Below are 27552 nucleotides of genomic sequence, written 5' to 3'. Positions count from 1 at the left end.
CCGTCTTAGCCGCACGTTATTGTCTGGTCCGCTCGGTTGCTGGAAGGATGTTTGTTGCAGTTGTTCTTCGGTGAGCTTTGCAGGGGTAAACTGATGTAGCATTCCGCGTACACCAGTTTCCACTCGCTATAGGCCACGAAGTTACCACGAGGTAACTGGGTGTGTCCGTAGGCCTGGTAGTGCGCTGTGCAGCATTCAGCCTCTGTTCGAGTCTCGGAGCAGATGAGCTAAAGCGAATGGCCAAAAAGGGTGCGTCGAAGAAGTGGGCGAAGAGAAGAAGCAGAAGAAGAAGCAGAAGAAAGAGATCCCAAGAACGTGTCTTGCTCTTATACGGGAAAGTTTATTGCTCCCGCCATTACGGGATTGGCTGAACCAAGTTGGACGTCATTCGTGGTGGACGTCACGGAATTTTCCTGTGGGAATGTGGAAGTTGTAGTCCCTACACTGTACTGTATTGTTATATTGTATGGGGTTTGAACATTGTACTGTAGCATGAACTTTCGTTTAAAAAAAACAACCTGTAATGTGGGGATGGGAGGGATGTACCTCTCCCCTCCTAGATTTCTTAGCCTTATCCAACAGTTGGTTCACTCTCCACCTCTGGTGAAAAGATAGTAGAACAGAAACTAATGTATATGGACCTTTTTAATGAATTCATCAGTGCGACAACGTATCGTGCTATAGCTCTGAAGGCCCTTCGAATGCAAATGAACCTGCAGTCCAACATTTAATCCAGCCCATGTAGTTAAACAAAACTACCACAGCCAATAACATCCCATGAAAACAACTGTGCAGACTTAACCAAGCAGCTGGTTTGAACATTTGACCCACAATCTCTTGGTGTGTATTTGCAAAAATAAAAGTGAAAAATGAATACATAAAACACAACCTTATTAATGAATAATTAGCCATTAGTCATTCTCATTAGTCATTCTCATTCATGTTAATGATAATGGGCATTGATTTGTGCATTTAGATCAGATAAAATAAAGGCTTTGTGACCATGAGAGAGACATCAAACCTGGCTGTCTGGGGTAGGTGCTCTATTGATCAAAAAGAAAATAGCACTTATGAATGTCAATGAACTCTGTCTGTTACAAAATATGTTCAACACAAAGATTGGTTATTCGTTTCTGTGGGGTTCACTTCTTTTTTTGATATTTTACATCTTTTGTTACAAATATGTGTATGCCCACTGTGGGCTGTACTGAAAAATGATCATTTTTTCATGCCCTGTTTTAAATTTATATAATATACTCTACAAGAGAATGGAAGATACATGTAAAAAAATTGCTTGACGGATAGAATTGAAGATGCATACTGCTACTGCATTTGTATTCAGAATATGGAGGAATCCTGAATCATGCATAAACCTTGACTAAAATATTAGGAATATGGAATACCACAAGGCTTTTCTCTCCCTCCATTTCTACAAGAATCGTTTGTCTTTCATATATTAATATCAATGCGATGAAAAATCACCACTTTTTCAATTGTTGGAGCATTTGTTTCGTTTACATATGTTATAATATCCCTTGAGCTTAAGTTGCTAAGTGACTGACACTGTAGATAGTAATGTAATAGTGTTGATTACTGTGTTATTAGATAGATTCCATATCAACAGTGATTCTGAGTAGTATGATTATTGGAATAACAAATCCTGCGCGATAATGAAATTCAAATGTATTAAAAAGAAAATTATTCTCTGACATTATTTGTGGAATCGAGGCCCAACCCTAGAAATCACAATTTTTTAAAACTGAGGCAGTCTGTAGTGAAGGCCATATTAAAATATTTAACCAATTTATATTTGATGCATTAAGTAGTGAAAAACCCCTGCTTTGCTAGTGTGAAGGCCTTGTGGCTAACTTCCCTGAAGAAATTGTGTGCAATTGTTGGTATAATTAATCTATGTTCATAGTATTTGTGTGTTCTTATGCATAAACTTTTCTATATATATTTTAATTTTTATTATTTGATATTTTTATTATGTATAATTATCCCATATATACACTCAGTGAGTACTTTATTAGGTGTGTATTACATTTATTTTTTAGACTTCTACTGCTGTAGCCTATCCACTTAGAGTTATGATGCTTTGTGTGTTCAGAGATGCTCTTCTGCATACCACTGTTATTTGCATTACTGTCCCCTACCAGTCTGGCCATTCTCCTCTGACATCCCTCATTAACAAGGCATTTCTGTCTACAGAACTGCTGCTCACTGGATTTTTTGTAAACACTAGAGACTAGTGTGCGTGAAAATCCCAGGAGATCAGCAGTTTCTGAGATATTCAAACCACCCTGTCTGCCACCAACAATCATTCCACGGTCAAAGTCGCTTGGATCACATTTTTCCCCAATTCTGATGGTTGATGTGAACATTAACTGAAACTCCTGACCCATATCTACATGATTGTATGCATTGCACTGCTGCCACACTATTGGCTGATAATCGCATGAATAAGTAATGTAATACATTTTTTGTGTGTAATATTAGTTCCTAATAAAGTGCATGGTGCATGTATATTCTGCCCAGACACTTTATACTGTATGTATAAGGTCTTTAAATACTGCATCAAAATAGTTGTAGACAACTGCCCCAGCAGTAGAAGACAAAGGTTAACTCGTCCTTGCTGTATTTGAAGTGGTACATGGCTACAATGGCACAGAGCAGCAATAACTGGTTCACATCAATACATGCCTTATTTAGAACAGACTCTTAACAGCTGAGGTGGCTGGGCAACCCTTTTTCGATATACTCTATCTGTTCTTTTCTCCTTTCGTCAATTTTACTTTGTTCTATTTCCGCATGGAAAAGGAAATCAGTTTCTTCTTTCTGCAATACACCCATAGCTGTGACTGTTATCCATTGGCTGAGATTTGCTTTTAGTGCCGACTGTCAGACACCTTGGATTCGGAACAGCTCAGTTAGGCCTCACTGGGGTGAACTGACCCCATCCTTGCAACTGTGAAAGATTGAGCTTTGGGACCCAGGGCTGAAAATGGAACAGCGGTAGCGTTTCCGTAAATCATGATCCTTGTATTAACAGAAAGGCACTTTGGTGTTTGGCAGATGGAAAAAACCAGACAACCAGCTGAGGCTTCAAGGAAGATCGATCATAAGAAGCTGTCACGGTTCTGTGGACTGGCTCAACACAAAAAGAGACTTTATGCTTCTAAAATGAATGGGACCGTATGGATTTGAGTGCTGCTTTGGGAAAAACTATGAAGTGATACTGTGCTGGAAAGCAATCCCTGAAAACATAAACAGACTTGCCACATACTTTTCATTATGAAAACCAACAGGAGAAGAGACCATCAGGCTGCCAACTGGCCTCTTAAGATGAATCTTCTTTCTTTTTTTTTTTTAATGCAATAACAAGTGACAATTACAGCTGTCGTTTAAAAATTGAGCTCGTATGTGAGCCCACATCTGTTTTGTTTGAGCAGTGTTCCATAGTCCCAGAGCATAATTAAAGAAGGAAGCACTGCCATTCTTCTTGTGTGTCGGCTCGTGGTCATTTTAAAATTATCCAAAGGCTCGTGGAGGATTGACAGTAGAAATCAGTCATGTAGACCAACATTGAACTAAAGCATTAAGACCTTAAACAAGTAAAAGGGGCGTAAAAATTTATTTTAAAGGTAGGGGTGTGAATGGTTAAATGTTTAAATGGTTAACCGAAACTGAAATTTACAACCGAAACAGAGTTGTAAATGGTCAGGTCAGTTTAAAAAATACACGCGCTTTAACCACCAGTGACAAAACACACAAATTGGTTGGACAATTGAAAGAAAGATTCTGGCTGTGTAATAACTTCCTGTGAGGCCGTTTCCATTCTGTACTCTGGACTTAAGTTCGATACAGTTGCACACCGAGAATCCACCAGATCTAAGCATGGCCGGCGGATGAGGGAGCAGCAATAATTGGGCTGCCGCTCCGAGGGCGGGGGGCAGGGACTTTCCATGCAAGTGTCCCTGCTCACCTTGGATCACTGGTGCTAGAAGGCAGGGGGGGCAGGGTTGCAATTGTATGCTCAGCTGCACACGGGAATGGATGATAAACAGGGTACAACTGACCACAAAATTGGAAGGAAAAATGTGGAAGAACAAAAAAAACTGCCAATTCCGGAAGATTCCGACAGAATCTCATGCTGCAAGCAAGTACAAGTGAGGTCTACAGTCAACCAACAGCAAAGAGAAATGAGCTGGTGGCGATAGTCTGCTGAAGACGAGAATATGAAATCCCCCTCTCATCTCTGCTCAGATTAAATATTCCGCCCGGCGAGCTCACGCTTGCACGGAAGAAAAAGGACAGAGGCTACGGGCTGCACTACCTCCTCCTTTTATTCCTTTATACATTTATCACAGCACTCCATTTTCTCTCTCAGTCTGTTTTATGCCCTTCCCTTTCCCCCTATCAGACATAACTGCTGCTAAAATGCCCCAGAACAGCACATTTTGACTGCCACAAGACTGCCGATGCGATCCAATTCATTCTTGTCAAAATCTCTCCGTACTGGAGCCCGAACAGGACCCGAAGGTGTTTTTCCAGATACTGTACATCAAGGCGACACAGAGTTACACAGCTGATTTATGCCGATGAGGACAGATCTGCCATATATATCTAAGAATCCGTGTCATCGGGATGTATTCTTGGTCCACCGCACCATAAAGTTTCGCGCTGTAAAATACGGAAGCTCAGTTGTACTGAATGGACGGCGTGGGTCAGGAATTGGCTCTGCGCTCCAGAGTCAGGTGCTGTCAGGGAATGCTGTGAATCACAGCCAAGCCTAGGGCTTTTGCACTAAAGTTCCTCCTTCCCTCTCCTGGCTCTTTATTACGTGCCATTAAAACACATCATTCACCTTAATAGAACTTCACTCTTTCCCACTTATATCTGGGTTGGAAAAATGTGTGCTTCCAAGAACAGTAACCAATTCATAACAAAATACAGGAAGCAACTCAATTGTATCCATTGTGTTAACCTGCCCTTTAAATAAAAGGCATTTGCACTGCCCTTAAGTAAAGCTTTATAACTTTGTGGCAACACACACCAGAGACTTGGATGATGGCATTATTTGAAAGTGTATTTCTCACAATCCACATCAGCCAGTCGCAAAAATAATAAATCATGATGCTTCCCACCTCTGGAAAAAAAATGTGCATAGATAGTGGTTTCAAGTTTCATTTGGCGCTTCTGCCTCACTTTAATCCACAGCGGTCTGAAATATTTTCAGGTTCCGACAGTAGGGGGGCAACAGTGCCCTTTCATCATGAGAAGCTTGCATTATCATGAAAGAGCTGAAAAGTCTGTTTCAGGAAGTCACCAAAAGTACAAATATACTCACCAGAGGGAAACAGACATTTGAATCATGGTTATTTTTGTTTATATTTATACACAACTCAGATAAAGGAGAGAGGAAATAGAAAGAAAAAATGTTTTTGTCCAATTTCTTTGAATGAATCCTGGATATGTGATGAGAATGAATTCTGTGGGCACCAGTGCCCATAGCAATAGGGAGAGTATCCAACCTTCCCCCATGCTCCACCACTTCCCCCACTATGTGTGTTAAATGGCCCAAGTAAATAATTATTTTCTGAAAATGGATAATGCAATTTAAAACAATCCTTATTTAATCTCTACATTGCAGTGTAAGTCAAAGTCAAAATCAATTTTACATTAGAATACACTTTTTTGACTGACCTTTTGACTGTGTAAAGGATACTGATCACTTGCACTGATTTTGTGATGTCGACAGTTCCTGTAATTTACAATCAGTCATTTTTATGCTAGCTGCCCTGTCTGGGGTTTGGATGGAAGAAACAAGTTCTTATCTGCATGTGGGGGTATAGGCTCTATAATGTTGGGTAACTAGTTTTGATTATTGGCCCAAACAAAACCATTTGTAAACCTGCATTGTCCACATGACTAAAGCAGCCTGCTCTGTTAATCATCTGGAATTATGTCTATTATGTCTATTATGTCTATTATGTCGTCCCCCCCCCCATTTAAAAACTATGCTGCGAGTTTATTAGTTCATGGCTTGAGAAGAGGAGCACACACTATCCATTTTCCAGGACACCATTGATGTCGTGATGGAGGCCAGGGAACCAATCAGAGCTAGGTACATGCAGCCTCCTCTGAGGAGCAACCCACCAGGGGAATCCTGTGTGCCAGAGCCAACCCCTGTGAACCACTTCACCCAGAATGTGGACACTGCTCCACCCCCTGTGGACCCCACATCTTCCCTTTGCCAACCCTGGGGAATCTCTGGTGGCCGCACAGGCGGAAGTGGTGTGATCTACGGAGTCATCAGTAATGTCCCCTGTGGACGACCCAGCTCTGTCCCTGTAAGCTCCATCCCTAGATTCAGCTGTAAATGACACTGATACAGTATGGAACACATTGGTTGGCTTAATGGCGTTAAGTCCTCACTCTTTTATTTGACATCATGATCATTTGGGGAAGGATATCTATGTCCTCCTTGATGAGACAACATACTCCTGTGGGTGTTGTGTGTCGGCTATTCTCCTCTAGCCAGTGGGAGAGAGGCCTGTTGTAGCAGACCTGGCCTTTCTGGAGAAGGTCAACTTCACAACAGTGTCTCAATCAGTCATTTCATGTCTGGGTTGACTTCAACCACGTGTTGGCATTTGTCACGGATTCTGCAAGTTACAAGAAAAAGGCCTACAACACCATCCTTAAGGGCCTCTTTCCAAACTCCAAGCATGCTTTGCCCACCTCCTGAACCCGGGAGGTCTTTCCTGAAATGTTTGAGGATGTCAACAAGCTGTGTGCACTGGTGAAGAAGATGTTCTTTCAGGCACCCCAGCGCCGTCGGCAGCTGAGAGCATTCATGCAGGAAACGGGCCATTCTCCCCTCATGTCTGTGCATGCAGTCCAGACCAGTACCTGTCAGAGAACCTGGATGTTCTCTCTGAATTCACAGCTACCCTCATAGAAAAGGCCAGGTGTGTCCAGGATCTGTGCCAGCTTCTGAGGGATGCTTCTTCAAAGCTGAACTGCAGGCACACACAAATTTCATTGTTGAGCACAGTGTGGAAGTAATGCTGATGCTTACAAAGTTGGAGGAAACCTGCCAGTAGCCCACCACATAACTAGCAAACTAGAGGACTTGGAGATGGAGTTTGAATATATGGGAGAACTGCCAATGCTGAAAATCGGTGCCCTCAGACAACAGGACTGACCAATCCGTGTTGGAGATATAGCTTGTTAAAGTATGTGTGTCCAACAGAATTGGTTTTGAGAATTTGGGAGCATTTGTCACAGATTCTATCCTAGAAGTGACCCAGGTGTGAGAACTGGCCCATCAGCCACTTCTGTGAAGTGGTCTGAGTTGGCAGTAGTAGGCAGGACAATATGTTTGGGACAATATGTTTGGGGGTGTCAACAAACTGCATAATGTGCTTGAGCTTTTGGTGGGAGGTTTAAGAGTTATGAGTTATGCTGTTTAATACTAGCATTACGACCCAACCTGGTAAGGCCATGACAAAGAAGTAAATGAGACCACAGAGGGAAATTACAAGTTAAAATTATATTTATTTAATTCAGCTAAATTAACACAAAGGCAAGATAAAAGTGGTGTGAAAGATAGTATTATCAGTGGTGTAGCTGAGTGGACCCAACAAAAGGGTATCTGCGGGGGTAGAGAGCTCCCTAAGACTGGAGACAGGCCCTTCTTAAACTCTGTGAGCACTGGCCACAGGTGCTGCCAATTACTCCAATGACCCTCTGCCTCACCCGTCAGGTGCCTGTGAGAGACATGCCAATGAGCAGCACAGGCAGACAGAGCAGGGAAAATGCAACATTCTTTGTTTTTTTTTTTTTTACCTATTAGCAATACAATGTTGGTCCAGCATTATAGCGTCAATGTCTGTACCCTCAGCAACCTATAATAAATGTGGTGAAATCATATGCTGTAAAACTATTTTCTAATGAATAAAGGACACTGAATACAATGTTTCCCCACGTGTATAACCGTGTTGCCTAGCGTGAGACTATAGAAGTATATTCTCTACATAAGTGATGCCCACTGTAAATATAGAGGGTATGTCCCCTCCTCTAGTTATTAGAACTTGAATTTCATTGAAACAGACATTATATTAGCTAATGCAATATCAGTGAATTATTGGCTCAAGATTTATGTTATATTAATCACAGAAAGTTTTAAGTGGCGATGCTAATATTTAACCTAAATTCTTCAGCCCAAATGCTAACATCAGCCTGTTCTCCATCAAGGTGTATCAGCACAGATCTGAACTGCTACAGCCCTGTATGGCTACTGTACCTCAAACAACACATACTCACCACTGGGCAGATTGCTTAAGATTCAAACCATTCCAGTACCTTAACCCTGACAAAGATCCCTAAAGACAGGCTCAGGGGTGCAGAACATGAAGTGGGACAAGTGGAGACCATCGGCATGCTCTGTTCTGTGCTCCTGTCTCTTTGAAGAGGACCATTTCATCACATGCGGCCTTTGGAGAACTTCTGTACCCACCCTGCCCTCTTTTCCAGCTCATCTCAAGGTAAATTCCATTGTCCCAATGTTAGCAGTCTTCATTAATTTGTTGTTGGCTAATTCGTAGTACTATATCATCTCAAGAGGGAGTGGTTTTATTATTATAATAGGTCAAGGTATTATTATTACTATCATATTGGGTCAAATCAGCTGCTGGATCACTGCTTTAATTGGACAGATCCAATCCCTGCACATGCTGGGACTTAATTTGTTCAGTTAAAGGCCAGTGAAGCCCATAATGCAATAAGACAAGCAATAATGTATTGCTTATTTTACTTTATTTACCTTACTTTATTTTACTTATTACTTTATAATAAGTAGCTATGATGCATAATAAAAGAGTACACTTTAACTTGCTGTTAATATATTACTTCATATATTTATAAGTGCTCAGAACACAATCTGGTTGCTAGTGATCAGTTATGCTCTGATGGATTCTCCTAGAAAATGGAAATGGAAACTTGATCATTTAAATTTAACATTTGCAAGGAAAGGCTGAAATATGAACAGCTGAAATCAGGGAAACTTGTCAAGTTTTTAAAAATTGAGGATTGTGTCAACAAACTGTACTGACATGCTGGAGGAAACAGTCAGTTGTGTACCACAGGAAATAACAAAGAGAGTAATGAAAACCATGAAATGAATGTGCAGCCAACAAATCTGCAGCAACTGTGCGATGCTATCATATCAGCATGGAAGCATGCTTTAGGGATTCTGGTCCATGGTGACTGTAGCATCACAAAGAGCAAAATCTTCTTTATGTAGAGGAGTCCAAATTACAGGACCTGAGATTACCTCTATAACTGTAGCCAGCTACCTCTAAGCTCAATTAACCACCATAGCTTGGATGGCCGCCCGCATATATGATTGAATGTTCATTATATTTGTCTTAGTAGCCATGTGCTATATAGAATCCTGTTACATTAACAAGCTGTTCTACACCGCACATTCTTTTCAAATCTTTTTTAAATTCAAATATGTATGTTAAAGTATGAAATACCAAAAACCTTTGCCTTGAAATTACATATGTAATGACGTGCTTGCTTATTTATTTACTGCCAATATTCTATGTACTTCAGCAGACACACCCAAAATGAGCTGCAGGCAGTGGTAGGCCACTTAGGGTGATGGGGCATACGCGAGGACCTCTAAGATGGATGCAAGGGGGCATGGCAGGCAGTGGACCTCCAGGATCAAGAGGACCTGAAGGATAGCAGCAAGGGGGCATGGCAGGCAGTGGGCCTCCAGGATCAAGAGGACCTGAAGGATAGCTGCAAGGGGCAAGGCATGCAGTGGGCCTCCAGGACGAAGACAGGGAATGCCCGGCAGAGTACGGCTTTCGCACAGATTTTGGATGGCACACATTATTGCTTAAGTGCTATGAGTTCATACAACTACTACCACAAGAACTACTTATTTTAGTGATTTCATGTTTGCCAACATTTAAAATATTAACAGAAGTGCACTTGCATGCAAATGTGCAAAGCACATCATTGCCAGTGATGCCCAACATCTGGTAGTGCAGGTATCAAGAAAGTACATTTTGCCAAGAGTTTAATAACTATGGCTGTCCAACATCTTGTCAAACTTTCTCTTGATGTACTGTTTTTTTTTTTTTTTTTTTTTTTTTTTACCAATTACCCTGGCTAAATTAACTGCATGCACCAGCACTGCTTCACTCAAAGATTAGATCACGGTAAAACGGGGGACACAAGAGCAGTCTTCGGCTGTCATTCATCAAGAAATGTACTGTAGCTAAAATGTCAGATGGCATAAAAGGATAATTATGTAATTAAGGCCAGAAGTTGGTATGAAATCCAGAAATGGATACGGCCCTCTTTGCCCACCTCTGATTTAAGAAAGCTGCATGAGAGGTTTCAAGCAATGAAGTGTAGGGACTACAACTTCCACATTCCCACAGGAAAATTCCGCGACGTCCACCACGAATGACGTCTAACTTGGTTCAGCCAATCCCGTAATGGCGGGAGCAATAAACGGTCCCGTATAAGAGCAAGACACGTTCTTGGGATCCTCTCTTCTTCTCTTCTGCTTGTTCTGCTTCTTCTCTTCGACGCACCCTGTTTGGCCATTCGCTTCAGCTCATCTGCTCCGAGACTCAGACAGAGGCTGAATGCTGCACGGCACACTACCAGGCCTACGGACACACCCAGTTACCTCACGGTAACTACGTGGCCTATAGTGAGTGGAAATTGTTGTACGCGGAACGCTACATCAGTTTACCCCAATAAAGCTCAACAACGAAACGGCAACAAACTTTTACACCTGGAAAAGGACCAGCGGATCAGACGACAACGCGCTGCTAAGACGGGAACACCCCAGCCTGCGCATCTCTCCTGGATACCATTCACAGCACCATCGCCGCTTCTACAAGGACAGCATGTCTTTTGGATCCAGTAATGCGTATGGGCTCAGTAAGAAAACAAACATTCAGGCATAGCCAGTGTTTAGTTTAGTCTTAACTGTTTTGTGAATCTGTGTTTCAATATTTACCATCCTACCATTGTAATGTATTTGGTTAGCTACATATATATGTACGTGAATTGATTCGCCGTCTTTTGCGCATATATAGAATAAAACTACGCAAGTAGTCCCTTCTCACAGCTAACTCTAACTCATTACCACACCCAGAACTCTAGCTTACTCAAGCCAGCTACTCCCACCTTTCCTTTGTTCAAGCGACACGCGCGCTCGCGTGCGCCCACACACACACATACACGCCCTTACTTAACCTACTAACTTCCCCTACTAATTTCCGTTAGTTTATCTGTTATGTGTTTGTATGTTTGTTGAATAAATATATTTTATTAAACCCCGGTGTCCGTTTTGGAATCGCATAGACATGAGAGCCTAGTTAAAGCAGTCTTTCGAAGAACTTCCAACCTTCAGGTTACATTAGGTATGTTTAATCATTAATATTGGTTATTTTAATTATTAATTAAAATACTAAATTTGTGGTTGGATATTTCTGATAATGGTAATTTTATGAGACTGATTACTTTTTACAGTTATACTGCTACACAACGTTTAACTGGCGCCCCGGTTTCGTAGAGAGTAAAATCCCTACGTTATTTGGCGGCCCGTGCGAGGACCCCTACATAATTTCGAGCCCCGTGCGAGGACCCTACATAATTTGGAGCCCGTGCGAGGACCCCTACAGAAGACAGTCCCCTCATGCATTACCCAGTGATGTGATCAGAGAGGAGCAAATCCACCCAATATCAACAAACCGAGCCATGAAGTCCAAGGAAAGAGCAGCCTTCTTCGAGAGCACTCTTTAGACTAGACATCAGCAGCTATCTTCTACATTCACTAAAGAAACAAATGAACACATGCCAAAAATACTTTTAGTACCTTAAAATGGGGGGACCATGAACAAAAGGTGCTGCATTTCTATATCATCCAATATGTATACCCTCAAATTAAAGTTGACAGTCTCAACCTCAACCTCAATAATAAGAATAATAAAGTGTACAGAACCAACATAACAAAAAAAAATCTGTCACTGTCCAATGAATTATGGTGCTCACTGTATATCCAACTGTATAGGTGGAGCAAAAAAATAAATAAATGCTGAGTGGATAACAGCCTTTGTAGGCACACTGTTTTAAGATACCACCTCTGGGTCTGGTTATGCATTATTGTGGTCGGAAACCCTTTTGGGAGAACTGTTTTTTACATCAAATTCAAATATGATAAATCACTGTTGGCACAGACTTGAATACATTGTATGCCAAGCTGATAAATGAGGCCCCTTGTTTTTTTTCTCAAGGGAAAATGTATTTAAAATAAAATATTAAAAATTAAAAATGCAGGTGTTTTCAGACACTTTCATGACTCCACAGAACTGAAGTTGCCTGCAAACTGAACCACTTGACAGAGTATATTTTGTTGCACTTCAGTTGTGTGCACTCAGTGAGCACTTTATTAGGCATTTATTAGACTTTTTGGTCTTCTGCTGCTGTACCCTATCCAGTTAAGAGGTTAGACACATCGTGCATTCAGAGATGCTCTTCTGCATACCGCTGTTGTAATGTGCGGTTATTTGACTAACTGTCGCCTTGCTCTCAGCTTTGACCAGTCTGGCCCTTCTCCTCTGATCTCTCTCATTAACAAGGTGTTTTTCCCCACAGAGCTGCTGCTCAGTTTTTAGTTTTTCACACCATTCTCTGCAAACTCTTATGGACTGTTGCGTGTGAAAATCTCAGGAGATCATCAGTTTCTGAGCTATTCAAAGCACCCTTGGCGTCTGTAAATTTAATTCACTGTAATGTGCCTGCTCATTATTTCCAAGTTATATCCTCCTAAATCACTGTGATTTCATGTCCTAACCATGCTTCTGTGCCATTTCCTGTCATATACAGTTCTATTTTAGTTGCATTTTCATTTTCCTCAGTCTGAGCTCACTGATGCATGCTGTGTTCTACTGTATAGATGAAAAAGTTCATGGTGGTTGGTGATCGCTAAACTGTTACGCAGTTGGAGAAAGAGATCCACTGTGTCAAATATATAATTTTGTAATTTCAAAGGTCTGGTAAGAACAGGTTTTGTCACCATTTATAGTTTTATGGAAAAAATCTGAACAAACAAAAGAAAAGTAAAATCAAAAAACAAGGAACTATTTTTCAGGATGTAGCGTGGTGGTTAAGGTACATGACTTGACTGGTTCGATCCCCGGTGTAGCCACAATAAGATCCACACAGCCGTTGGGCCCTTGAGCAAGGCCCTTAACCCTGCATTGCTCCAGGGGAGGATTGTCTCCTGCTTAGTCTAATCAACTGTGAAATCGCTCTGGATAAGAGCATCTGCGAAATGCCATTAATGTAATGTAACGCTCAGATTGGTCAGTTCCGTTTAAATATGTTTTAAAGGAAAACACCAACATTTGGGGCAATATACCTTCTTTTCCCGACCCAGATTCTGAGAAGTTCTACCTTTTAAAAATATCTTCAGAAAAGTGTGAGGATCATTGCGCTCAACCAGCCGAAGACAGAAGAGGATACATGTGTGTTCAGCGGTTATAGTTGCAACCATCTAACTTCTCCAAAAACAACGTCTCTCATTAAAAATCTTTTTTTGTTGTGCCTCGCGTAAATAAGACAGTTTCAGAGCTGCTGTAAGGTGCATTTCCTCAAGGAGGTAGGCTACTCACTTAGATAGGCTTCGAATCGTTATGCTATACTTAAGAATTCAGAACAAGGCTACAATAGGCAATGTTTTAAATTGTGACGGTAGAACAAACAAATGTCAAACTAATTCCTTTTATTTATGCAATTTGTTCAAACTCATTTTTTGCAAAAGAAAAACCATCAGCCCTACTCTACACCTCCTGTACAAGAAGCCTCTTGGGAGAAGCTTCTTCTGATGGGCATATCCTCATCTTCTATAGTAGCGGTAGACCATGGAAATTGGCAGTTGAAGGCAATGATATAGGTGAATGATATAGCTGATTTCATTCCCTGTGGCTCAATCCAGCTACAACTCATCCACCGATAAAATATTCAGTCTAATTCAGCCCATTTTCCACCTCCGTAACACGCTTTGAGCCGTGTCGCTCCTTGCCTCTGCTCCCAAAAACACCAGCACTCACTAGTCACGCCCAGTGCACTCATGTACTGCGCAATTGGACGTGCCCATGGGCCATGCGCCATTAATTCCAGAAAACAGGGCCCATTATGCGGGGATGGCCCTTCTTTCTTTTTTTTTACAGCAGCAGAGGAATTGCAATGTTTCAGTCTATGTAGTAAAACTGATGACCTTGGCTATTGCTATCACCATTATGGAATTTACAATTTGATAAATAAATGCAAATAAGCCTAAACCGTAACTTGCTTAGGGGTTAATGTGTTGTTTGGTTGCAAGAATGATGCTGTTGTATTCGGCTGAATTTGTTGTATGTTATAATTTTATGGCAAGAGATGGCGACTGTTTTTAGATGTACCAGCAAAACAAATCGAAAAGATGGGTGAGATCCAGACTCTCAAAGTAATGGTATTTCACACGGCCTGTTTTTTTTCTCATATAAAGTAGGCCTTACACAATAATAACTGAATTGCGGATCAGTTTCACAAGGCCATTTCATTTCTCATTACCATACCTTATGCCAGCCAGGGTAAGTTTCTGTCTCAGTCAGGAAAGCAATGTGAGTCTATGAGCTTTCTGTTCAGTATACAATATGGTTGATTAAAACTGATGCCTCGGCTAAGGGGACTTACAATATATTCCAGGTTGAAGGTGCTAATTGTTTTTGGTTTGGGACCAACTGCAGTACTCTAGACAAATTAATAGGTGCAGATAGAAGTACACTCAATGTACAGAAAGTAGCAGGGGATGAGAAAGAAAGCAACCATTGACAGAAATAGCATAAGGTTCCAATTTAAAATGATTAGCTCCTCTGAGATGGAATACTTGCTTGGCAACAGCCTGTATACATTAGGCATGCATCCAAAGCTGAATCATTTTGTTAGAAATGCACTATTCAGATTCTATTAATTTTTTGTATTCAGGATTATTTTTCTTGTCCGATGGTTTATTACTGCTTCCTCTATCCTGGATATTTTCAAAAGTATGATGTAACAACAAATAAAAACCCTAAAAATATATTCTAGAAGTTAACAAAAGATATTTAGATGAGATTAGTGGAGAAAGGAAACGGAAAAATAGTCAATAATTTGGTGTTCACAATTAAATACACATTTTTGTGCTTTTGTTAACACATTGACAGATGCTTTTATGAAAAAACAGTCCAAGAACATAGATTCAGCCTTGACTCCATTATTTAGCCTTATTAGTAGGGGTGAGCTGAGTACTCGTTTCAGAAGAGTACCCGTAACGATTATTGACCTTTTTCTGAGCAAGAGTGTTGTATGAGTAATTGGATCATTATCCGTGATCTGCTTTATTCATTTATTTTTTACATTGGCTGCAGTTGTTGTACATCAGTGACGAATGGTAACAAAGTGGAGGGGCATGTTTTCTCTTTTGGGTGACGTATTCGTACCACGCTGCTTCCAGAAACCAGGCAGGGCGCACATTTTAGCGCCCCAGACCAATAGGCACTCTATTCCCGCCCAGTGCCTTCGCTGGAGCAGCGACCTTTGGCAGCGACTCCTGATACTCATCTACTACCCTCCTTTTACTGCCCCGCCCTCCATATACTTCCGGCCAGGTCGGAAAAGAGGAAAGAATGAAAGAAGAATGTAGGACTGCATTTGCAAGTCCTTCCATCAGCACACTATTTTACTATTTTGTGTAGCCTTAAATGTAACTTTAGATGATGTAAAACGCTGTTCAAATGCATTGCTAGGCAGGACGAGGACGGGATAGAAAACCAAAATGCACCTTACAGGTGGACATTGTCTCTATCCTAAATAACAAAGGGAAGATTGCGACAGCTGCATTTCAAGCGTTCCGGCTTCACGCTGCTCCCCTCTAAACTGGGTAAGTTTATGCTGTCATTTTTTAAAATGCATTGTGCTATGTGTAACTTATTTCCTTGGCTAAATGGTCATTTATTGTACTCCTTAGCATGCAGGCTATTGCATGTTCATACAAACTTGTTAAAAATGATAGGACGGTCTTGGTCTTTTACCAAAAATGTAAATATAAGCTCGGGTTGTTCATATTTTTGGGCAGTTTGGCGCTTTTTTTTGGCTGGAACTTCAAGCTGTTAAGGTGGCTACTGTTTTAGCGTGTTGGTTGCATATGTTGGTTGAGTTCTGCTCAAAATAGAGAAGCTAGCCAAATGGCTAAGTCTGGTTAAATTAAACGTTTTAAACAAGGCTTAAATTGGTTTCTTATTGGCAAATTTCATATTCGTAATTCCCTTCAATTTTTACATTGTTGTCGTAACTGCCTATTCACAGTTTCTAAATGCCAAACTCGTCTTGGACATTACAGAAATATTAGCTTCTCTATGTTTTTTGCTAGTGCTTCACAAAGCCATTCACAGTTATATCAGATTTGAGTTTATTTACCCAGACCATGGTATAATGCAACATAATTAAATTATTAACTTCCTCATTTGAGGAAATAGGTATTTCTGTGTCTTGTCATGGTTACAACACATACCATATGCTGGACACTACACCAAGAAGGGCTTTATGGGCGAAGGCCAAGGAGGACCCCACTGCTGAAAAAAAAAAAAAACATAAAAAGGAATGACTGATCCTTGCCAAAGAATACCCTGACCAACCACAATCCTTCTGGGCAAATGTTCTGTGGACAAACCAAACCAAAACTTTTTGGCAATGCACACCAACAATTTGTTTATAGACGAAAAAATGAAGCTTAGAAGGAAAAGAACACCTTACCCACAGTTAAGCATAGTGGAGGATCCATAATGTTGTGGGGCTGCTTTGTTGCCTCTGGTATTGGAGGCCTTGACCGTATCGAAGGAATCATGAAATTAGAGGATTACCAAGGGATTTTAGAGCAAAATGTTCTATCCAGTGTAAGAAACCTAGGTTTGGGTCGAAGATCATGGGTTGTCCAGCATGATAAAGACCCAAAGCACACATCCAAAAGAATACAAGAATTGTTGAAAAACATGGACTGTTTTAAACTGGCCAGCAATGAGTCCTGATCTCAATCCCATTGAGAATGTTTGGAGAGAGCTGAAATCTGCCATTAGGGTAAAAGAATCCTGCAAATATTCAAGAGCTTGAACAACTTGCAAAGGAAGAGTAGGAGAAACTACCAGCTGACAGGTGCAAGACACTTATAGATGCCTACAAGAAACGTTGGACGCAGTCATCATTGCCAAAGGGTGTGCAACCAATTAAGGAAGGGTGCCTTTATTACTGTCCAGGTCATATTTTCTATATCTAATTACTACATGGAAGTTGAGAGAATGTTTTTTTTTGTTAAATTTTTTTAACAAACTTTGAACATCTTATTCAAATTATCTGATGATACAAATTTGGTACATTTGCATTTATTTCTGAAGATATTGTACATGTTATACAAAAAATGAAAGGGTGCCAATAATGGTGACCAGGGGCCTCATTTATAAACGTTGCGTAGGCACAAAAGAATGCGTACGCCACTTTCTAAGCAAACTTTGGCATTTAGAAAAAACGAACTAGACGGGAAAATGTGCGGTCCTCCACGGAAACTCTGACCCATGCGTACGCACATTAACTGGAGAAATGAGAAACTGTGCCTTTAATGCTCGTGACGTAAGACCAGGAAAACGGGAAGTGAAACAGGATTTAAAAAGGTATAAAGATTTGCCGGGAGTTGTGGCTGGGTATGGCTGCTGTAAGGACGTGCTTCGTCCCTGTTATACTTATTAAAGTGTTGTGTTGTTGAATCTCACTATACGGGTTCTCTCCCTTCCTAAGTGCAACACAACATTTGGCGACGAGAGAAGTCGAAAATGATACCACTGTGTAAAATAAATCGAAATTGATTGTTGTTGATTGTACTCTTAAAGGGTTCTGATTTTCTGCATGTTTACACTTGGACTCGGAACTATACTGTCCTCTCAGGTCCTATTTGCACTTGTTCTTGTGTTTAATTTGCACTTTGTTGTACGTCGCTCTGGATAAGAGCGTCTGCTAAATGCCATGCAATGTAATGTAATGTAATGAAATATTACCGCTCACGTATCATATATGAAGAGTTAATTTGCAAAAACGGATAAAAGCCTCTCTTACAACGAATAAACAAACAGCTGTTTGATTGATGCTCCCTGGAGTGCCCAAAAAATATGATTTAGGATGATAAATATAAACAGAGATGTTGTTGTAAAATAATCCCTCAAATATGTAGACGAATTGTTAAACAATACTTCATGTTATTAAATGTATTCTCATAAATAATATGGTGAACAGTCGGACAAATTGCGCTGCACTGATGCCGTTTACAATGCGTCAGTCGGGCAGATACGAGCATAGTTTAATATATTGTTATCATATTCATATATTACGTTTAGAATGTGTTTATTGTTATACATTTTTGTTCGTTTTATCTTAATTTTGTAACTGTGTTTTTAATGGTGCTAGACAAATAACGTGTAACGCGTAATTATTATTATCATCGTCATCATCACATTCGTTGTGCAGAACTGTTCGTCATTTACAGGATAGTTCCCACACCTGTAGCTTTTCAGAGGCAATCAAATGGCTGAAATCCCTTTTCGTGGCCTTCTTTTCAGCGTTTGCCATTGTCGTCTTCGTGAAATGCATATTCATTAGGGGCGTTTCACTGCCTATTTATAGGCAACTGTGGGCGGGACATGAAGCCGGCAAAGCTGCGCCACATTTAGAGTTGATTGTGATTTATAAAGGAAAATTGGCGTGGGACGTGCGTATGCACTGTTTTATAAATCAGACTATTTTGCGTACGCACGTCCTAGGTTTCATGCTTACGCAACCTTTTGACGTGAATCCTAAGCACAGTTTTATAAATGAGGCCCCAGAACTGTATGTGGTTCACTTAGCTTGGAACAAAGCTGAAAACATTTTGACAGTGAATGTATGCACTGAAGACTCATTGATAGCAGCCAAGTGACATATCGTGGGTGGTGATCCAGAAAATACAGTATAAAGTGCCATGAAAAAGTATTTGCCACCTTCCTGTTTTCCTCTATTATTGCATATTGGTCTAGATTTTGAAGTGGGGAAATCAGACGCTGTTTGATTAAAAGTACAATTGTGTCATGGCAATGCACACCATGCTAGAAAACTGAACACAAAAGAACTGCAAGGCAACGCAAAACATTTACGAGCGACTGCAAAGTATTTTGCTTTTTGTTTCTCTACCGTGTCCCTCTGGGGCTCCGTATGCATTTTGTTTTGTTTTTATTTTGTAATTCTGTTCACACTCACATTCAATCTGTATGTCTTATGTCTTGTTTTTATTTTATTTACATACCCCATGTATGTGTGTCTTACCTCTTGTTATTTTCTTTTCAGTCATTCTAAATCTGCATGTCTTGTGTTTTGTTTTCATTTTCTTGACAGTCGTTCTCCATCTGTATGTCTTACATGATATTGTTTTTACTTTCTTTTACCATCATACTCAGCCTTTATGTTTCACGCCTTATTTTTTTTTGTTATGCTTTGGCAATATGCTTATGCGCGGGCAGACATTTGAAGTTTTATTTAATTTTGAATGGGTTTTATGAGTTTGCACCAGGACTGCGTGAAGAGTACGTCTCCCTACGGGGCCACACTTACCTCTCTTTGCTCAGCTGACCGTGAGTGAGCAGGAGACAGCTGGCTGATGAGAGAGCTGGATGCAGTTTCCTGCCGGTTTCTGCTGTGGAGGGCTCCGGTGCTGCTTTCAGCCCTACGCCCGCGTGCCTTTGGGACTGGAGCATTAGCTGATGGGACTGCTCGCCACATCTCACGTCTACCAATATCACACAGGGTCAGCGGGAAGCAATGCACAAGCCGATGTATGCAAGTCAGATCTTTTATGTCCTTGAGTGTTTTAATTGATTTTGCTCTAACGGTCCTATTGAGGCAGAACTAACAGCCTACAATGGGCCGTGCATTCCCAGAGAGGGTTATCTGGATTGGGCTGTGCCACGGTGCAGTTGGCTGAGTGCCGCAACTGAGAAAATTAGGGTATTTATTTTCTTTTCTTTGTTTTTTCTCTAGTGTTTTATCATTTCACTTTTACTATTTGTGTCTTTTCACAGGTTATCAACTGGGGGGTATATCAAAAGCAGGATAACTGTGTTAGCTGAACAGCTGTTTTTACTTCAGTCCACATTGTTTTTGTTTTTGGAATGGTTCTGGGTTTTTACTTAGTGGACTTATCCAGCTAACTCAGTTATTCTGCTTCGTCATATACCCCCCCAGGTCAACATCGCAGTTTTATAATTAGCTTTAAAATTCACACTCTTGAGGGCATTCACACGTGAGGAACAATGGTAGATGTAGTATGGTGTGAGTAACAATCAGCTGTTATCTATATAACACAATGTAGACTGCGGATATTAAAATGCTGTTAGTTTGTAAAAAGCAGACATTAAACAATTGTACAGCAACATTATTTTCCCTCCATTTGCATTGCCTTTTCACTGTTTCCTTTCCTTTGATCATTGCACACAATTGCTTTGCCCAAGACATGATACCTTTTCATTACACATGAATACATGGACATTATCTCATTCATGTAATTGGACATACTGCAATTTGTCAAAACTGACAGCTGGAAAGCTCACTTTTGTTTTTGCCTTATTGAATCAATTGCATTCACACTCTGCCACTCTATAACAGAAAACCTTGCTCCAAAAGAATGGTTATATAAAATTGAGTGGTAAATCTTTCTTCTGAAATGGCTATATTTTTGCCAAGTGCAATTGACTGGAAGTTGTTCAGTGGTATTCAGTCTCAGCACAGATCACTCAGTTTCAAATGAAAGGCCCAGACAGCCCTTCTCTAATCGGTTTTACTTACTTAGCAAAGTTTTTGACACTTCTATCTTCTGCGGGACACTCAGTGACCTCTTAATTTCTTTCTACCAGCTCCACCAGCTAATTAATGCAAAGATTGAATTAGTCAATCGCGTGACAGCAACTCAGTGCATAAAAACATGTGCACATGGTCAAGAGGTTCAGTTGTTGTTCAGGCCAAACATCAGAATGTGATGTAGTGACTGTAGAATGATTGTTGGTGGCAGGTGGGGTGGTTTGATTATCTCAAACTGCTGATCTCCTTGGATTTTTACACACAGTCTCTTGTGTTTACAGAAAATGGTGGGGAAAAACCTGTGTGGCAGTTCTGTGGGCAAAAATGCCTTGTTAATGAGAGAGGTCAGAGGGCAGGCAGTAGCTCAAATAGTCACATGTTACAACAGTAGTATGCAGAGCATCTCTGAACACACAACACGTTGACCCTTGAAGTGGATGGGATACTGTAGCAGAAGTACAGTATTTATTTGGTCTAATAAAGTGGTCACTGAGTGTACATGAATCTACATGGAAACACACAACCAAATGGTAAATCAGACGCAGCACTGACAACCTCTAAAACTCTCCATAGAACATACTTATTTATATACACTTATCAGGTATAAATTGGTTAAAATCAATAGCTCATATGATCGTACATTGCCAATTCTACAAATCACATCTTTGACACACAAAATCCACTTCTAAATCCACATCTAAATTGTTAGCTAGCTGCCGCAGTTTGTTCCGTTGTAAGGTACATTTACTTCCTGGTTTCATTCTATGTAGCCTACTGGCCACTTGGAAATGTATAGTTAATTTGAATAAGGGCTGTAGGCTGTAGGCGAGGTATAAACACAGCTTGAGATTGCAGCTCAGGAGAGGCTTGTTGCCAGTTCCTACAACCCTGTGCTGTGTCATGTGAAGAGTATTCTCTGCTGAATAAAGCGCAATGGCTTGCACTAATGATCTGTCTGGTCTGTACTTTGCATCGCTCATTACAGTGTTCAACCCTAATGCACTCAGAGGCCATCCATCTAAACAACACTACTGGGTCTGTCATCATTCCTTCTTGGACTTTATTTATGTGTGTTATCTAACAGCCATTTTGGCTTGCCTCAAGGGCAATAACTTTAGTTGGAATATGGCGGGGGTTGAAATACATAGAGCCAGAGAACTGCAACTGTCTAGGGGGCTCCGGGGGCAAACGCATAGGTTTTATTTTTTATGATCATTTCGGGTGAATTTTAAGGGGAAGATATTATGGATTACTGATCTGTAAGGCTGGGTGTTTGTCACAGAAAATATTGTGTGAAGTCGCAGATCAGTCATGTCAAAATCACAGCAAACTGAAACAAGTGGAAGAAACCACTGAGGTTTTTAACTTCCTTTATTTAATTCATTCAAAGCCAAAATTAATTAGCCAAAAATTGCTGCAATTTAACAATCTGATTTGTAGTTACGGCTGGCTTGGTGGCTAGTTAATTTAAACTAAGGTTTTAAGCTAAAATATGAGAGTAAGAAATGACAGTAATGCATGTAGCAATTTCAATTAAAGGATTCACTCACTTTCCTAATGTAGCACGCCTGAATGCTACCTCGTTTTACTGCATTACCTTGATTGCTTTCGCTGTTCTATGGCAATGGCTTTCTTTTTCCTGCCTCTCTTCTTTTTCATTGCTCATTAAAGGGACCTTTATGCCCTCTGTGGTTGTTTTTGTGTCCTATCAAATCCTTCCAGGCCTTGAACAGGAGAGGGAAGGGTATACAAGCGATAACAGATGCAGCTGGCCACCTAAGAAAACAAAGACATAATTTCCACCTAGCATGATGTTCTAATATAAAAAGGTAAACCAAGGACAAGGCATAATTGTTTAGAAACCTGACGTAAATAATTGTTGCAATATCGACTAATGCCATCTTGACCAACCAGAGTAATATAATTGAAGTATTATCAGTTTACAGGCTTCGTTATAAAAGCCCCTTGTCATCTTTTAGCATTCTGGGACTGAAGCTCTGTGGTTGCCGTGTCCTCCCAAACTCATATAAACATAGCCTGAGAACTGTATTCCTGACGGCGCCTGGCATTCTCCCCAGGCTGCCAGCTGAGCTATCAGTCCCTCCCTGTGCTTCAAAGTAAAAACAGGAACGACACAGCGATGAAAGGGCAATACATAAGGAATTAAAGATAACATGTTAATGAAATAATTAAAAGAGATAAGGATGCTAAAGCCTATACAAAATCCATCAAATTAAAATAATTAATTCTAAAGGACATGGGTAACTGATGTAAATTAGTTTGGACAGGAGAGATTTTTGAGTTTTTCATTTTTCACAGTTAATGCTCTTGTAGCTCCACTAGCAATAGACTTGTGTGAATGCCCTGTAAAAATAGTGTTGCAATAATTAATTATTTTTTTGTGTCAGGGTCGCGGACAGAAGAACCAAAAGTGGACTCAAGGATGAAGTGAAAAAACGGCAGGCTTTAATGCAGGTGGACAGAAAGAAGGTCAGATTATGGCAAAACAGGGCAATACAGAAATGTGAGTTCTTAATAAAGTCCAGTCAAGGGGTCATGAGCAAAGCGTACAGGGCACTGGGGATCGGGCAGGCGGGCATCGAAGGACAGGCGGAGGTCGAAGCCGGGGAATCTAGAGCTCAGAGGCAGGAGTGGGGCGAAGAAGGGAGCTGGAGGATGCTTCGGGGCAGAGAAGGAAGTCCAGGGTAATAGAGGATTGGATCCGGGGTAGGGCAGAGTAGTAGGCAGGAGGCTGGAATAGAAAAAACTAACAGGGCAAAAGAACAGGCATGGTACCAGGACAGGGAAGCAGAGGCTAAAATGGGGAACATGCATATAAGCTGGAAACAAACAACAAACTGGCAAAGAAACTAGGCAAACAGACGGGTTAAAATACACAGACAAAAGAAATGACAAACAGGTGCAGGTGACCAGACAATTGTTAGGAAGGAAATACATATAAGGTGTGGAGAGCAGAGACATGTAATGAGGAGAAAGAGAGAACAAGGACCGGAGCGTAAACACAGAAGACACAGACAATGGGGAAAAGAAAGAAAAAGGACACGAAATGTAATAAATACATCCAGCAACCTGTCAGAATGAAAGGGTTTCATTGTGTCAATATATTTCAAATAAATACCAGGGAAGTGTTACTACCACTGCTGAGGGAATGTTGAACCCATAATTGGAAAAACTGTTATCAGTGGCATTTAACCAGTTTATAAAGCGGTTTCTGCCACGGTTGTGGATGGAAGTGTTAATGATTGATGAGTGACTGATTTTTTAAATTAATTTCAAAAACATTATTGAACACTGAGGCTACCAAACAACACATCTAAACATGGCACACTTCTAACCAGGGGGCGGCCTGTAGCGTAGTGGTTAAAGTAAATGACTGGGACACACAAGGTTGGTGGTTCTAATCCCAGTGTAGCCACAATAAGATCCGCACAGCCGTTGGGCCCTTGAGCATGGCCCTTAACCCTGCATGTCTCCTGCTTAGTCTAATCAACTGTAGATTGTCTGCCAAATGCCAATAATGTAATGTAATGTAACTAAGAATTGACAAAGAGAAAGCTGTACATACAAGCCTTTATTTACCTCATATTACAGACTGTGATACAGGACTGGGGTGATGGAGTGGAGAGGGTGAGATGGACTCAGTGTCTCCTGGAAAGCTGGCTGTGCACCACCTCCAGCAAGCCCTGTGGTGCCTGTACTGCAGGGAAATCAGTTTGCATCCTCACTGAAACTGTGCTGGAAACACAGAGACATTGGTCAGGCAGAGAATAATGTTGTAGATGAACTGAAGCTAATTAGTTCGTAAGTCATTGATCCTCCTTTCAGGTGGGCAAGGTAAGTTGTTTTTTTGTGTTACAGTGGACAGCACAACACATTCACAAAAAATGCAACAAACCTTTTGTCGACTGTAAACTATCATGCCCACAGTGTCATCCACTACGGCAATTTGTGTCATTGTATCATTGTTTTTGTTTGCTCTGGGGGTTAGTGAGAGGGCAACAAGAGTCATCTGCGGGTTGATATATGTCTTTAGCATATGGACTAGCAAAACTATACGTTAGCATGAATGCACAGTTAAGACAATGTCACACATTATTGTAAGCATCTTCTCACCAAGAAGCTATGGTTATTTTTTGGATTTCAAAAAAAGAAGACAGGGTGAGCAGGAATTATGAATATAATACTAGGCTATTGTTTATAATAGGTCTATGGAATGAGACAATCTAAACTAGACAATTCAGGAATTTAGAAATCCGACCTGGACAGATATTTTTGCAACCAAACAGAAGACATTTTCATGAAAAAAATGATGTCAAGTCAGCCTGCAAGAAGCCAATCATCAGATTCAGCTCCAGCTTGAAGTTTGTTGCCTACATCACTATTTTTACAAGAATGATGTCATCATGGGTTGATCCAGGTCACTTTGCAACAACATTGACCAGAGCCATTTGCACATCAGAGATAGCTCGCCCACTGATAATGAAGTTCTGTTATGTTCTGTTCTGTTACCAAATGCTAATTCATTCTTTGATGGGGCCCTTATCACAGCAGGAGTGCAGGAGATTACACTGATTACATTTGGGAAAACTGGCCATCACCCATAGAGAGTGCAGCTAATTGCAATAAGATGGCAAATCTCTCACCTATAGAAGTGTGCATATGCATGGTGTAACATTTGCATGAAGGTGCATACTTTCTCGCAAGTTATTTTACCTTTTCATAAATCCCGATGCCTGAGTGCGAAATGGTGTCCCCAACGTTTTAGGCGAGTTTTCTGCGTGCATTTATACACAAGGCCTCCGGTGTTTCAGGAAACTGTTTTTCTGTAGTTCTATTTTGCTATCAGCAACATATGAACAAGATAATTCGTTTTTTTCATCTTTCATATCACTGAATACCAACTGACCACATTTCTGATAATTACTCCCTTGTGAATGACCCACAGAAATAAAAACAAATAAATAATTGCTTTTCTGTAAAAAAAGCGAGTGTAATATATTTTATCTTGTTCTACCAGTTTCTGTTGGTTCAGTCGTGTTGGTTTCTTTCCAATATTCATATATCATTTTGATGCTGTTGACACACAATCAAGAAAATATTTGTATGGTCAAAAGCATTGGCAGTTTTGTTTGCAGGTTTTTTTAAAAATACTGTCACCATTGGCAAAGCTGTGTCTTGGTGATTGAATAAAATTAAAAATGAGCGTTTACAGAAAAGGAATTATAGGTACATCTCTTTATGAGTTTTTTAGAAGTTTTATCTTCTTACACACACACACACGCAGACACAAATATATTATATTACCTTGAGCTGTGTACAACCTTGAGCATCTTGTGAATTTTACTGCTGGACATTTTTTCTTATATTAAGAAGGTAACATTTGACTGTTATTATGAAAAGCTACAGAATATCATCCATCCATTATCTTAACCTGCTTATCCTGAACAGGGTCGCAGGGGGGCTGGAGCCTATCCCAGCATACATTGGGCGAAAGGCGGGAATACACCATGGACAGGTCGCCAGTTCATCACAGGGCACACACACCATTCACTCACACACTCATACCCACGGGCAATTTTGACTCTCCAATCAGCCTAACCTGCATGTCTTTAGACTGTGGGAGGAAACCGGAGTACCCGGAGGAAACCCACGTGAACACGGGGAGAACATGCAAACTCCACACAGAGGCCCCGGCCGACCGGGATTCGAACCCAGGACCTCCTTGCAGTGAGGAGGCAGTGCTACCCACTGCACCATCCGTGCCGTCCTACAGAATATGAAGATATCAAAATCTAAAATATAGAATCAATGTTCGATCAGTTCACTTCACTGACCACATGATGAAAGCTAAGTAATTTTGGGGAAAATATAAAGGATTGGGCTGTAAATGAAAGATTGCCTAACTTTATCTAGTCATTGTATGTGTACTGTACAGGGCCACGTCATCAATGATACTTTTAACTGGATAATTTTTACTGGAATGGTGGCTGTTCTCATTCATTATGTTTTGTATCTTGTGTCCAATACCCTTAACTCATACACTGTATGGTCCAATAGGTGGAAGCTTACGACTGTGGTGAGCTGGGTTTGTGAGAGATTATTAATGGTTAGTCACCAAGGCTAAAGTGGCTGGCCAGCTTTGAAGAACATTATTTAGCTGCCACATGATAAGATTCAGTTTTTTATGTCAGTTGGCTGGCCATGATAGCTGGTTTCCACTGCACATCACTAACCTTACTGCTTATATTTTGGGAGACTCTACCAGTGTATTTTCTTGTCCTGTGTAGGGAGCTCATGCCTAAATCCATAAAACTACTGGAAACTTGAGATAAAAATAAAAGCGACAATTAATTTATGCATTTGTGAGTATGCATGCTTATGTTACAGATTTGTCCAGGCATGGTAGAGTAGACTGAAATCCACTAGCTAACATTTAGCTAAAATTAGCTAACTAAATACAAATACAAGTAATGTCAGTTCAATAGCTAGCTAAATGGCCTGTGTGGAAAGCAACTACTAAAGTTGATGTTTTACAGATCATAT

The sequence above is a fragment of the Conger conger genome, chromosome 13, assembly GCF_963514075.1.
Source record: "Conger conger chromosome 13, fConCon1.1, whole genome shotgun sequence".
NCBI classification, from domain to species: domain Eukaryota; kingdom Metazoa; phylum Chordata; class Actinopteri; order Anguilliformes; family Congridae; genus Conger; species Conger conger.
This window is presented reverse-complemented; position numbering follows the sequence as displayed.